At 33.8% G+C, this 13,622-nt stretch overlaps 1 pseudogene; it reads right to left on the reverse strand.

The window, feature by feature from the left end:
* Positions 1-7,233: 7,233 nt before the first annotated feature.
* LOC127705608 (dynamin-like 120 kDa protein, mitochondrial) overlaps positions 7,234-13,622 on the reverse strand; it is a 74,923-nt pseudogene continuing 68,534 nt past the window's right edge.

A 13,622-nucleotide genomic window follows, 5' to 3' on the forward strand; every position in this document is an offset into this window, starting at 1 on the left:
TTTTTCTGGTTATTCTCTGTTATTAAGGATGTTTGTATAAAATGTTTTTGTCTCACCTGCCACGAAAACTTCAGAATGCAAGACATTGGGATCTGGCGGTGGCAGAAACTATTTGTATTAATTAAGCTTTATATTTCAGAAATTGATAGGCTTGGAGGATTTAATCATACCATTAATACAGACAGATGCCATATGTTTGGAAGTTTCCGTCTGTCACATGTCTTGTCCTTGATTTTATTTTCATGGTTCAGCAACTGCTTAAAAAAAGATTTTTTTTATTTGAATTTCTCAATGATGAGTAGTAGGATTTGATATGGGTCATGGCAATGTCTATATGTTCTTCAGACAGGGTTCACCTGACATCAACCTCATTGATCAAGGTGAAAGTCACATGTTTTGATCTGCTTCCCAGATACTGTAAGCAGAAGTTCAACTTTATTTGGTGTATGGAATGATTGTAAGGTGTACATGTCAGTCTGGCAGGTTTTATCTGACCTTGACTTCATTTTCTTTGTCTGAATGTTAAGTTTTCCTGGTTAATATGAAAATAAGGAGATATGGTATGATTGTCAATGAGACAACTATCAACTAAAGTTCAAATGAAGTGGGTGTAAGCATTATAGGCAATAGTACAGCCTTCAGCAGTGAGAAAAAACCCATACCGTGTAGTCTGCTTTAAAAGGCCCTGACATGAAAAATATGAAACAATTCAAACGACCTAATTTATAACAAAACTATTTGTGAAAAACAAATATGAGACATGAACCAACAACAGCAATAGAACTACAGGTTCCTGACCGTCACAGGCACTTAAAGAATGTGGCAGGATTTAACAAGGGCTCAACCCTCCCCTAACCTGGGAAAGTCTAAGGAAGAGAGCTTAAATTGTTTTTCGTTATCTCAGTCACAGTGAAGACTTCAACACAGAGCAAACACAAATTGCCTCACTTGCACTGCAAGTTTAAGATAACACCTAGCAGCGGTTTGAGTGGAATACATTGCAAGATGCATTCCAATCGGGCCCGATTAAAAAAATGAACATACTGGAAAGTGGAAAGTAGTACGTCATATTTAAAACAAAATAGTTCCTATGCATCGGTGTAAATTATGTATGGAATGATTGTAAGGTGTACATATCTGGCAGATTTCCTCATTTTCGTGGTTCTTTTATCTATGTCTAGTAACTTATGATTTAATTATATATATTAATTGGTCTGTTTCTTGTATACTATATAAGCAATAGGTCAACTATATTTGGTGTTTGCCCGGGTGGGGTTACTGTCTATCCTTTCTGGTATAACTGTACCGACAGCACTTGTCAAATCATACCCTGTTCTAACCAGAAAACATTGAAAAATATACCCTGTTCTAAACAGAAATATTGAAAAACATACCCTGTTCTAGACACGCTCAAGAAAATGTAGAATGGATGCTGTTCTAGACCCGGGTTCTAGACTGTATCTTAAACAGTTAAATAAGCGATCCTGGTCTAGTCAAATACTTTGTTTAAAAAAAAGGCCCTGTAAGACCCTGTTCTCACCAGGAGGGCATGAAAAAGTGACCCTGTTCTAACCAGCAGGACATGAAAAGGGACCCTGTTCTAACCAGCAGGACATGAAAAGCGACCCTGTTCTAACCAGCAGGACATGAAAAGGGACCCTGATCTAACCAGCAGGACATGAAAAGCGACCCTGTTCTAACCAGCAGGACATGAAAAGGGACCCTGTTCTAACCAACAGGGCATCGATGAAAAGCGACCCTGTTTTGCTCGATCCACACTCGTACCACTAAAAAATATAGGAAGTAACACTCCCCCCCCCCCCCCCCCCCCCCCCCGGGTGTTTGTAATGATTGTAAGGTGTCTTTCTGGCTTGGTTTATCTGAACATGACCCAAAACTATCAGCATAAAATAAATTATAAATAGTATTTTTAAAGCAGGCCAGACATTTCAGATGTTCGCTCCTCTTGTTTTTGAATTTTTGTCAGATATTCGGAATCCTCTGGTTTTATCCATGTAGTGCCATTAAAACATTTTGCCCACTAAGCCCTACTTTTCTTTTCATAATTTTATAACATATAGTTTAAAAAGCCATATTTGAAAATCTTGTAAAATCCTTGTTATTTTCTCAAAGTTTTTATGTAAAACAATTCAAACGAGAAAACTAACGGCCTAATTTATGTACAAAAAATGAACAAATAACAAATATGTAACATATAAACAAACGACAACCACTGAATTACAGGCTCCTGATTTGGGACAGGCACATACATACAGAATGTGGCGGGGTTAAACATGTAAGCAGGATCCCAGCCCTCGACCCCCTAACCTGGGACAGTGGTATAACTGTACAATATAAGAACGAACTATAAAAATCAGTTGAAAGAGGCTTAACTCATCAGATGGATAAAATACAAATACAATGGACGTGGCCGGGTAGTTGTACATCCAAACAACAAAAAGACACTAAGTACAGATCTGAGAGTACTCGCAGTTTACATGTATTAGTTAGTGATTAGGTCAGTTTATGGGGAACCACTAGTGGTAGGCCAATGATATTTGGTATGCAGTTGAATTAGCATTGGCACATCTCATTACAATGGAGATAATTTGGCCCCGCCCCCTCAGTCAAGGTCTATTGACTTTGAAACTTTGCTTAGTTTAAATGTATTAGTTTGTGATTAGGTCAGTTTATGGGGAACCACTAGTGGTAGGTCAATGATATTTGGCATATCTCATTTCTATAGAGAATTTTTGGCCCCACCCCCTCATTCATGGTCTATTGACTTTGAAACTTTTGCTTAGTTTTCATGTATTAGTTTGTGATTAGGTCAGTTTAAGGGGAACTGTTAGTGGTAGGTCAGTGATAATTGGTATGCAGTTGTATAAGCATTAGCACATCTCATTTCCAGGGAGAATATTTGGTCTTTACCCCTCAGTCATGGTTTATTGACTGTAAACTTTTGCTTAGTTTACAAGTTACTGTTTGTGTTTAGGTTTGTTTAAAGTGAACGACTTATGAAAAGTCAATGGTATTTGGTTTTCAGCTGTATTAGCATTGGCACATCTCATTTCCATGGAGATTGTTTAGCCCTGTACCTTCAGTCATGGTTCATTGACTGAATATTTGCATAACTTACATGTTAAAGTATTGCTATTTTAATTTCAACATTTGCATTATCAAAATAACAGATAGGCGAGACATATCTCTGTGTTAACAGTTTATTTGTTGAAACTACGGTAGATTGAAACAGCAAAAAATACAATCAGGATTATTTTTTTCCAATCAATTGACATGGCCAAAATTAGCATTCAACTTTATTAAGGACTTTATTGCCCAGAAACAATCATAATTATTCTTATCGCAAAATATTCAATTTTATGCAAAAATTCTATGGGAGCGATACAGAACCCTTTTAAGACACAAATAGGTCAGTATCTCAATTATAATGAATAATAGGTCAACTATGTATGTAAACCAACATGATGGCTAAAAATGAATGTTTAAGAGTGTATTGCCATAACTTAATTACTGGGTAAAATGACCTGTTTTTGAAATTTTTTTTCTTTTAAATTTAAATAAGGACCTTTGGTATATGACAGCCAATGAGACCACTATCCAACAAAGGAAATGTCAATGTTAAAAGGATGCATACAAATATAGAATATCATACAGCACAGGGATGTCTCAACCAGTGGCGGATCCAGAAAAAATTTCAAAAGGGGGGGCCACTGACTGCTAAAGAGGGGGCCCGCTCCAGTCATTCCCTACATAATCAACCAAATTTTCCCACAAAAAGAGGGGGGGGGGGGGGGGGGGGGGGGAAGGGGCTTCCTGGGCCCCCTCTTAATCCGCCTCTGTCAACATATAAACTTTGGTACAGCGTTTGGCTGGGGTTTAAAAACCATCCCCCATTATATTGATATACCTATACATATATTTCATAAGAAAAGTCAACCCATTTGTAATATTTCCCAGCTATCTAAATACAATCTGTGACATGTTATTTAGATGTTATCCACATGGAACCATTAATTCACATTTATAAACCATGTACATATAAATTTCTAACCATTGATATATTTAACCTATCTGAAATTACACCCCCATTGATATTTTTGACATTCAAAAAAATGAATTCAATCGGCATTGTCTACATATATGTAACCTTCATATAGGAAGACCCCCCCCCCCCCCCCCCCAATACCTCACAGCCTTAAAATATGAGAAAAAATTCATACCAAATATAGTAAGCTGTATTTTTACAGCCAGAGAAAAAAAACTTGAAAAAATACATCAGAGAAAACTAATGACTTGATTGAAGCTAATGATCGACATTAAAAAAATATTATGGCAACCAACAATTATAGACTACTAAGATCTACTATTAGGCTTTGGACAAACAACTAAAGAATGTGGCAGTAATAAACTCTTTGTCTCATGGGCAATTCTACCATTTCTCCTTATTTGTATATTGTGAGAACTTTATCCTAAACAGTGGTGTAACAGCACAACATAAAAAAACTAAAAGTCAGATGGTTGACTAAATTAACCGAGCTTGATTCATTATGCATATAATCTTGAAACCTATAAAGATGGTGGCTGGGTTACGAAGGTCTATCTAACAGTCCAATATTTATGTATAAGTTATGTAACCAGTCATTCATGTACAAAATGTGGGTCATAGTGTCAAATTTTAATATAGACCTTCAATATTATTCAAGAATTGTCCCCTGACATCACATTTGACCTTTACCAACAGCTCCTTAGATCAGGACAATATATAGACAAAACTGAACCTGTTATTCAAACATAATTGTTCAAGTAGATTCGATTTTAACATTAAACCTACTACTGAGTTACTCAGTTGGGGATCCAGGATTTCAAAAACAGGGGGGATCGAATCATCCATCTGCATTAACCATACATATAGCTCCATAAAAGGAGGGAGCAGGCCCCATGATCCCACTTAATCCATTTCTGTTACTACACTCAAATTGGTAAGTTTTAAAGGTTTGTGCACTTAAGTTAGTTCTCTTAATGCCTTGCATTTTTTTTAGGTATGAATTTTAACTATAAAACTATCCAAGTTGTGAACACTCAAATAATGTCATGAGTCCTCCGTGAGTTGCAGTTTCTTAGATCCGTAGTTCTTTTTCCAAAAGATCTTTCAAAATGAATTCATTGTTAGTTTATATACTGTTCGGAGGATGAAAGATACCAAAGAAAAAAATTGTATTGATAAATCTAAAACAAACTGTCAATGCCATGACAAAAACAAAAAAGATGAAAAGACAAACAACAGTTCACAAAACACAATATAGAAAACTAAAGACTGAGCAACACAAACTCCACTAAAACCCTCTATCAAGTATTGTGATAGGAAACGAAAGCTCTGGAATATTGTTTCAACTCTGGTAGATATATACTCCATATACTGAGGCTGCTGGAATGTTATGTAATTTTCATAACTTAAGGAGAAAAATGACTTATTCATGGCCCCTTTGTTTTCTATGTTAAATATGCAATTTCAAGCAAACACAGCTATAACAATTACCGGTAAGTTTTAATAAAGTAGCATTCATTTCATGTCAAATTCAAAACAATACCTGTTCATCAAACATATATCCAAAAAGGGCTCTCTGTTTGAAATTTTTCATTTGTAACCAAAATTAACAAATTATTTTACATATTTTGGAAGTTCCATTTTTGCATAGAAACTATTTTGTTTTAAATCTATGTATTATATATACATACAATATTTCCTGACAATTTATCCAACATTTATCACAATGAGACTTCTTGTCTAAATGCTTATGTTTATGCACACTTCAGTGTGATTGTCAGGTTTGATTATGGCAGCATATGTTTGATTTCTTTGCCATATTTATTTCATTGGTATAACACCATGGCTTTGTTCTACTATTCACAGTTGTGGCATGATCATCAGTTTGCAAAGAATTCCACTCAAACTTGTGCTAGGGACTGTCTCTTACTTGCAGTGTGGTGAGAGATTTTGCTCTGTGTTGAAGCCCTCACTGTAACTTTGAGATGGAGACCAGCAATAAGTGTTGTCCTGTGCTTTTTATATTTTTTGCTATACATGTACTGATACCCCTTTCTTTCTTTTCTATAACTTTCTTGTATGTTCTTCCTAACTAGGTCCATAACTTGAGGTTCTACGCCTTCACTTATCTTTTCTCATTAAAATTTTTATGTAGAGTTACAGAAATGTAACAATAAGTAAAAGGAGATAAGGAGTAAATATCAATGAGACAGCAACCAAACAACACAAACAACCAGACATCTTGAAGTTGGTATGTTGATATTACAGCTATGAACAAGAGTGATAACAAATTCAATTAGAAAAGCACATACTTTGAAACTCTTCAATAACAAGTAAATATCAGAATATCATACAAGTAAGAGGCTTAGCTAGCTATAAAACCAGGTTTAATCCACCATTTTCTACATAAGAAAATGCCTGTTCCAAGTCAGGAATATGACAGTTGTTATCCATTTGTTTGAAGTGTTTGAGCTTTTGATTTTGCCTCAGAGTTCAGTATTTTTGTTATTTTACCTTTTATAGAAGGCAAAAAAGTCAGTATCGTTCCTTTTTTTAATGGATAACAATGGGGAATCTGACAATGGTTTAAAGGAATTAAGAATAGTGTAAACATTGAAATGAGATCAAGGTCAAGAAACACCACATGATAAATTTTCAAACCAAATATATTTTGTGTATTACCAGTTCTTATAATTATAAATGACAAAAATAATATGTGATCAAAAGTGTGAAAGTTAGGTCAAAGTTGGATGACCTTGTCTGACTAACGTTTACTTCACAACAAAGTTTTTAGAGGTCAGATATTGAAGGTGAAGGTTAATAGTTTACAAATTGATTTTATCATAATGATTGGCCTCCATTAATAATGAACATGGGAAAGTAGGAAAGGGAAGTTTCATCTTAAGACATCAGTCATTGGTCATTTATAATTGTATATCTATTTGATGTATGTAAACCTGAATATTGATGGTGGGGGGATCCCAGAAGTTCATTCCTACCCTCACAATATAAAAATAAAAAGATGTGATATGATTGCTAATGAGACAACTCTCCACCAGAGACCAAATGACATAGAAGTAACAAATCCATTTAAAAGGACATTCCTATTTAAACTGTGGAATTCTAGACAAATAAACACTAAGTTGATAGAAAGAAGATAAAGCAGGTTATAATTACTTGTTTATTTTACATATGTCTGCAAATGAAAGACAGAATGCACCACAATTACCAGTAAATAAACAGTTAACATTGATCATACATAAACATAATACATTTGGCAATTATCATCTGAACAAGTCCCTTACACTTCTGTAATTAGTTAAGGTTGAAAATTGTCAATTCTTTATTTAGCTTGGATCAAATTCTTTGCTCAGCATGATTAGCTTAAAGTCAGTAGTTTCATTTTCCTAATATATTGTACAACAGCATATGAAGCATGCAAACACTAACTTTACATTTTGTCTCAAGAAATATGTTGTCCATCAACATATGGTTAAGAAATTAAAAAAGAAATAATTCCATTTTGCATAATATACCATGTAAATGTATATACACTTATCTCATAATACATAAAAACATATGCAAAAACCCTAACATGTAACAATGCCAAAAAACTCACAGAAAAATTTCTTAGGACAAATTTTCATTTTCAATTTTCTACTGTAGACATGCCACTTCATTCCATTATTTCAATTGTCACTTCTGAATAATCAGACAATGAATATTTGCAAAGGCATAAAGATTCCTCACTTAGCAGAACATGTACCTAACGCTATACTTTCCATAACTCATTTAGAAATATATTTAAAAGTTGAAGAAAATAAATAAACATTAGGAAACAGTTGAGAAATAAGATTCTTTCACATGCAAATCAGTTGAATATATTATGGAATGAACATTCATTACAGTAATGTTAGTACCTAACTTATTTGTCGGGAATTGTCCTGAATATGCATGAAATATTTGACACTGGACGTTTAGCAACCAACAATCAATCAATTGTCGGGAATGAAGGAACTCTAAATGACAAAAAAATAATGACACACATGTTATAAAAAAAGACTGAATTTTAACAACTAAATTAAAAATAAATTTATTGTTGTGATTTTATAACTGTGAAATCCTACATATCAATAATGCTTTAAAAATTTACAATGCCATTTTTTTGGCGAAAATAATTCCATCACAATTAATGCAATAAAAAGATATTGAAAGAGTTCAGAATTTACAATAACAAATAGATGAAATTAGTATTCCATTGTTGGTCTTCATCTTGATAAAGTCTTTACACTGAATGTACTCAACAAAGATATACACAGGACTTTTTATGTCACAGATATTGATCAATTTGACCAGAAGTTATATATTGCATGCAAATCAATGCGCAAGAAAACGGTTGAAAAATGCCAAAAACAAAAATATATTTACATTTACCATAAAATGTACATGTGAAAAAATTTACACCATTAAAGAACCTTAGTGAGCGCGCTCACATACCCCACGTCCCCACATTGTCATTGGAGAAATAAAATAAGTGTAAGAAAAAAAAATTGAATCATAATTTCCTGTCAATATGCACATCTACATAGTATGTCCTTATCATATACACAGTTTCATTAAATTCTGTTGTGTGGTTTGAGAGGAGTTGCGATGACAAAAGGTTGCAGTATTATATTGGGCAAATAAGTTCAAAGGGGCGTAACTCCTGGAAAAAAAATTGAATGGTAATTTCCTGTCGATATGCACATCTACATTGTATGTCCTTATTATCTGAAAAGGTTTCATGAAATTCTGTTGTGTGGTTTGAGAGGAGTTGCGATGACAAAAGGTTGCAGTAGTACATTAAAGTAAATAAGTTCAAAGGGGCGTAACTCCTAGAAAACAAATTGAATCGTAATTTCCTGTCAATATGCACAACTACATAGTATGTCCTTATTATCTAAAAAGGTTTCGTGAAATTCTGTTGTGTGGTTTGAGAGGAGTTGCGATGACAAGAAATAGGACTGACGGACGGACAGACAGACGGACGGACGAGTCAAAAACATTATACCCTCCGCAACTCGTTGCGTGGGGTATAAAAATTGATCTGACAAGTAAATATCATGCATTGATTGGTGGAGAAACAAACAACTGCACATTTATCAGAGATGTTATATCTATAGCATGGACTAGTTATACCAGTTATAATATGATCAAATAAAATGTCCATGTATTAAAATGTATACCAAAATTGATTTGATAAGTAAATATCATGCATCGATTGGTGGAGAAACAAACAACCAACTGCACATTTATAAGAGTTCTTATATCAACAGCATGGACTAGTTACACCAGTTATAATATGATCACAGATATTCTTATGTCTTTTAATGGTTTTATTTTTCTTTATTTAGAGCTTGAATGAATTCTTCTAACTTTTCTTGAATCTGTCCGACTGTTTCTGAAAGTAAAAATATAAATACAGATTAAACTGCAGGAATGTTGTGCCAAATTTTTACGTCACTTATATACAATACTGAATCTTTACCATAATAGACCATTTCAAAATTCAAATTCGTTCCCCGTGTATTTTGAAGAGTAATTTTTAGCATTCTCCCATTCTGAAAAGAGTTCTCCAATCATATTCCTTCTTTTCTATTCTAATGCAACTGGCTTATATTAGCATTGTTGCTTATTACCATTAAAACACTACATTTCTGACCATGCAAATCTAACAGATATCAACATCAGGTTGACAAGTGACATACATTCATAATTTCAAGTAGTTAAAAGAGCTTGTGTCAACTTTCATTGGTTGTTCCACTCAAGACTTGTAAAAAATGTTCTTCCTAAAGATGACCTTGACTGATTAATTCATTGTTGTTTCTTCAATGTTTAGGGGAAAATATTTCAGAAGAATACATTGAATAACAAACCAATCGGAGAGGTTCAGCAAATTGGGTCAATAGGATGAAAATTCGAACTGTCATATAGAAAAAAGTATCAGTTGTTGGATAGAGTCAGAGATTTGACCTTGCAAAAGGTCACATACCAAAGTTTATCTTGGTGTTTTGGCTTATTTTAACAAATAAAAAATAAATGGGGAATGTGTCCATGGGACAAAGATGATGCCCCCACTTGCATATCATATAAAGTTATAAAGGGACATAACCGAAAAACGGTAAAAGTGACGATACCCAAATTTGTTATGGATCTGAGGTTTGTAGTAATAAGTATTGTGTATAAGTTTCATAACATTTGGTTGAGGCAAACTTAAGTTTGAGAACGGAAACAAAAAATTCAGCAATTTTCCTTTTGTAAAGGGGCATAACTCTAGAACAGTAAAAGTGACACCACCAAAAATCAAACTTGATTTGTATTTTGTAGTAATAAGCATTGTGTATAATTGTCATAACATTCGGTTGAGGCAAACTTAAGTTAGAGAACGGAAACAAAATATTTAGCAATTTTTCCTTTTGTAAAGGGACATAACTCTAGAACGGTTAAAATGACACCACCAAAATTGTTATTGATCTGTACTTTGTGGTAAAAAGCATTGTGTATAAGTTTCATAACATTTGGTAGAGGCAAACTAAATTTAGAGAATGGAAACGAAAAATTCAGCAATTTTTCCATTTGTAAAGGGCATAACTCTAGAACGGTTAAAATGACACCATCAAAATTCAAACTTGATCTGTATTTTGTGGTAATAAGCATTGTGTATAAGTTTCATAACATTTGGTTAAGTCAAACTAAAGTTGGAGATCGGAAACGAAAAATTCAGCATTTTTTCCATTTGTAAAGGGGCATATCTCTACAACAGTTTAAGTGATGCCACCAAAATTCAAACTTGATCTGTGTTTTATGGTGATAAGCATTGAATATAAATTTCATAACATTTGGTTTAGGCAAATTAAAGTTAGAGAACGGAAACCAACTTTGGGACATATGGACGGACGTACGTACGGACGGACAAGGATAAAACTTAATGCCCCCTCAGCTAAAGGGGGTAGGGGGGCATAAAAACTGGCCTGGCTGTCTTTAACTTTCACAGTATATTAATTAATGGGGAATGTGTCCATGGGACACAAATGATGCCCCCGCTTCCATATAACGTTATAAAGGGACATACCTCAAGAACTGTAAAAGTGACGCTACCCAAATTTGTACTTAATCTGAGTTTTGTGGTAATAAGCATTGTTTATAAGTTTCATAACATTTGTTTGAGGCAAACTTAAGTTAGAGAATGGAAACAAAAAATTCAGCAATTTTTCCATTTGTAAAGGGGCATAACTCTAGAACGGTAAAAGTGACGCCACCAAAATTCAAACTTGATTTGTGTTTTGTTTTAATAAGCATTGACTAAAAGTTTCATATCATTTGCAAACTAAAGTTAGAGAACGGACACGAAAAATTCAGCAATTGTAAAGGGCATAACTCTAGAACGGTAAATGTGATGCCACCAAAATTGAAACTTGATTTGTGTTTTGTGGTAATAAGCATTGTCTATAAGTTTCATAACATTTGGTTGAGGTAAACTAAAGTTAGAGACAAAATGAAAAATTCAGCAATTTTTTCATTTGTAAAGGGGCATAACTCTAGAACGGTAAAAGTGATGCCACCAGAATTCAAACTTGCTCTGTGTTTTATGGTAATAAGCATTGTGTATAAATTTCATAACATTTGGTAGAGGCAAACTAAAGTTAGAGAACGGAAACCAATTTTGGGACATACGTACAGACCGATAAAGGTAAAACTTAATGCCCCCTCCGCCATGGCGAGGGCATAAAAAATATATTAAACTCCACCATACAAACATACACAACTTACTTAATTCTTCAGCAAGCGTAACTTTCCTTCCTGTTAACAATGTCGTTAAAGTGTTTTTATTTTCACTATATTCTTCTAAAACTTCTTTTATTATTCGTTCTAATCCTCTAGCTGTAATATATACAATGTTTGAATATAGAGGAGTTTTAAAATCACAAAAATCCTAAATAGATTGATGTAAATAAACACCAGGATTAAAATTTTGAATGGCAGATGTGACTTACGTCTACAAACTTATAGATTAATTAAACAAGAACATGTGTCCATAGGACACAAGCCTCCCTCACACTATATCATTTCAACTTCATCAGTAAAAAACAGAAAAATAATGACAGGTTTCTTATGTTTCAATGATAACATCATTCTAGTTCCAACTGAACTACAGAATTGTATTGATTTTGAATCAAAAGTACGTATTACAACATAAAGCAATCCAAATATCTGTACATACCTTCATTATTTACAACCTGTTGTCTCAGAGCATTGCTGGTTACTTGTAACATTCTATGTAATCTCCAAAATAAAACAACATCACTACAATCCAACTGTAAAGAAAAGATAAATAAACTGTTAACACAGAGATATGTCTCGCCTATTTGTTATTTTGATAATGCAAATGCTGAAATTAAAATAGCAATATACTTTAACATGTAAGTTATGCAAATATTCAAAATCAATGAACCATGACTGAAGGTACAGGGCTAAACAATCTCCATGGAAATGAGATGTGACAATGCTAATACAACTGCAAACCAAAGACCATTGACTTTTCTTAAGTCGTTCCCTTCAAACAAACCTAAACACAAACATTAACTTGTAAACTATGTAAAAGTTTCAAAGTCAATGAACCATAATTAAGGGGTGGGGTTATATAATCTCCATGGAAATGAAACTTGCAAATGCCAATACTTTTGCATACTGAATATCATTGACTTAACATTAGTGGTTCATCTTAAACTGACCTAATCACAAACTAATACATGTAAACTAAGCAAAAGTTTCAAAGTCAATAGACCATGAATGAGGGGTAAGGACCAAGTATTCTCCATGGAAATGAGATGTGATAATGCTTATACAACTACATACCAATTATCATTGACCTGACACTAACAGTTCCCCTTAAACTGACCTAATCAAAAACTAATACATGAAAACTAAGCAAAAGTTTCAAAGTCAATAGACCATGAATGAGGAGGCAGGGCCAAATAATCCCCATGGTAATGAGATGTGCCAATGCTAATACAACTGCATACCAAATATCATTGACCTACCTCTAGCGGTTCCCCATAAACTGACCTAATCACAAACTAATACATGTAAACTAAGCAAAGTTTCAAAGTCAATAGACCTTGACTGAGGGGGCGGGGCCAAATAATCTCCATGGTAATGAGATGTGCCAATGCTAATACAATTGCATACCAAATATCATTGACCTACCACTAGTGGTTCACCATGAACTAGACCTAATCACAAACTAATACATTGTTGACGATGCCGCCAACGACGACACCAGAAATAGCATACCTATGTCACACTTTTTGACTCCGTCAAGGCGAGACAAAATTGATAATACAGCCGTATGCTATCTTCCTTATAATAAACAACACAATAGAACCAAAATAGACATCCTTATTTCTTCTCTTCAGAAATTTGCACATTTTTGTACAATAAATCGTAATGTGTGTTGTTATGAATATATACTAATAATTGATGTTGATTGTAAACATGGTTGTGGTTAATACATTTC

The sequence above is a fragment of the Mytilus californianus genome, unplaced genomic scaffold (genome assembly GCF_021869535.1).
Source record: "Mytilus californianus isolate M0D057914Y unplaced genomic scaffold, xbMytCali1.0.p SCAF_6, whole genome shotgun sequence".
NCBI classification, from domain to species: Eukaryota; Metazoa; Mollusca; class Bivalvia; order Mytilida; family Mytilidae; genus Mytilus; species Mytilus californianus.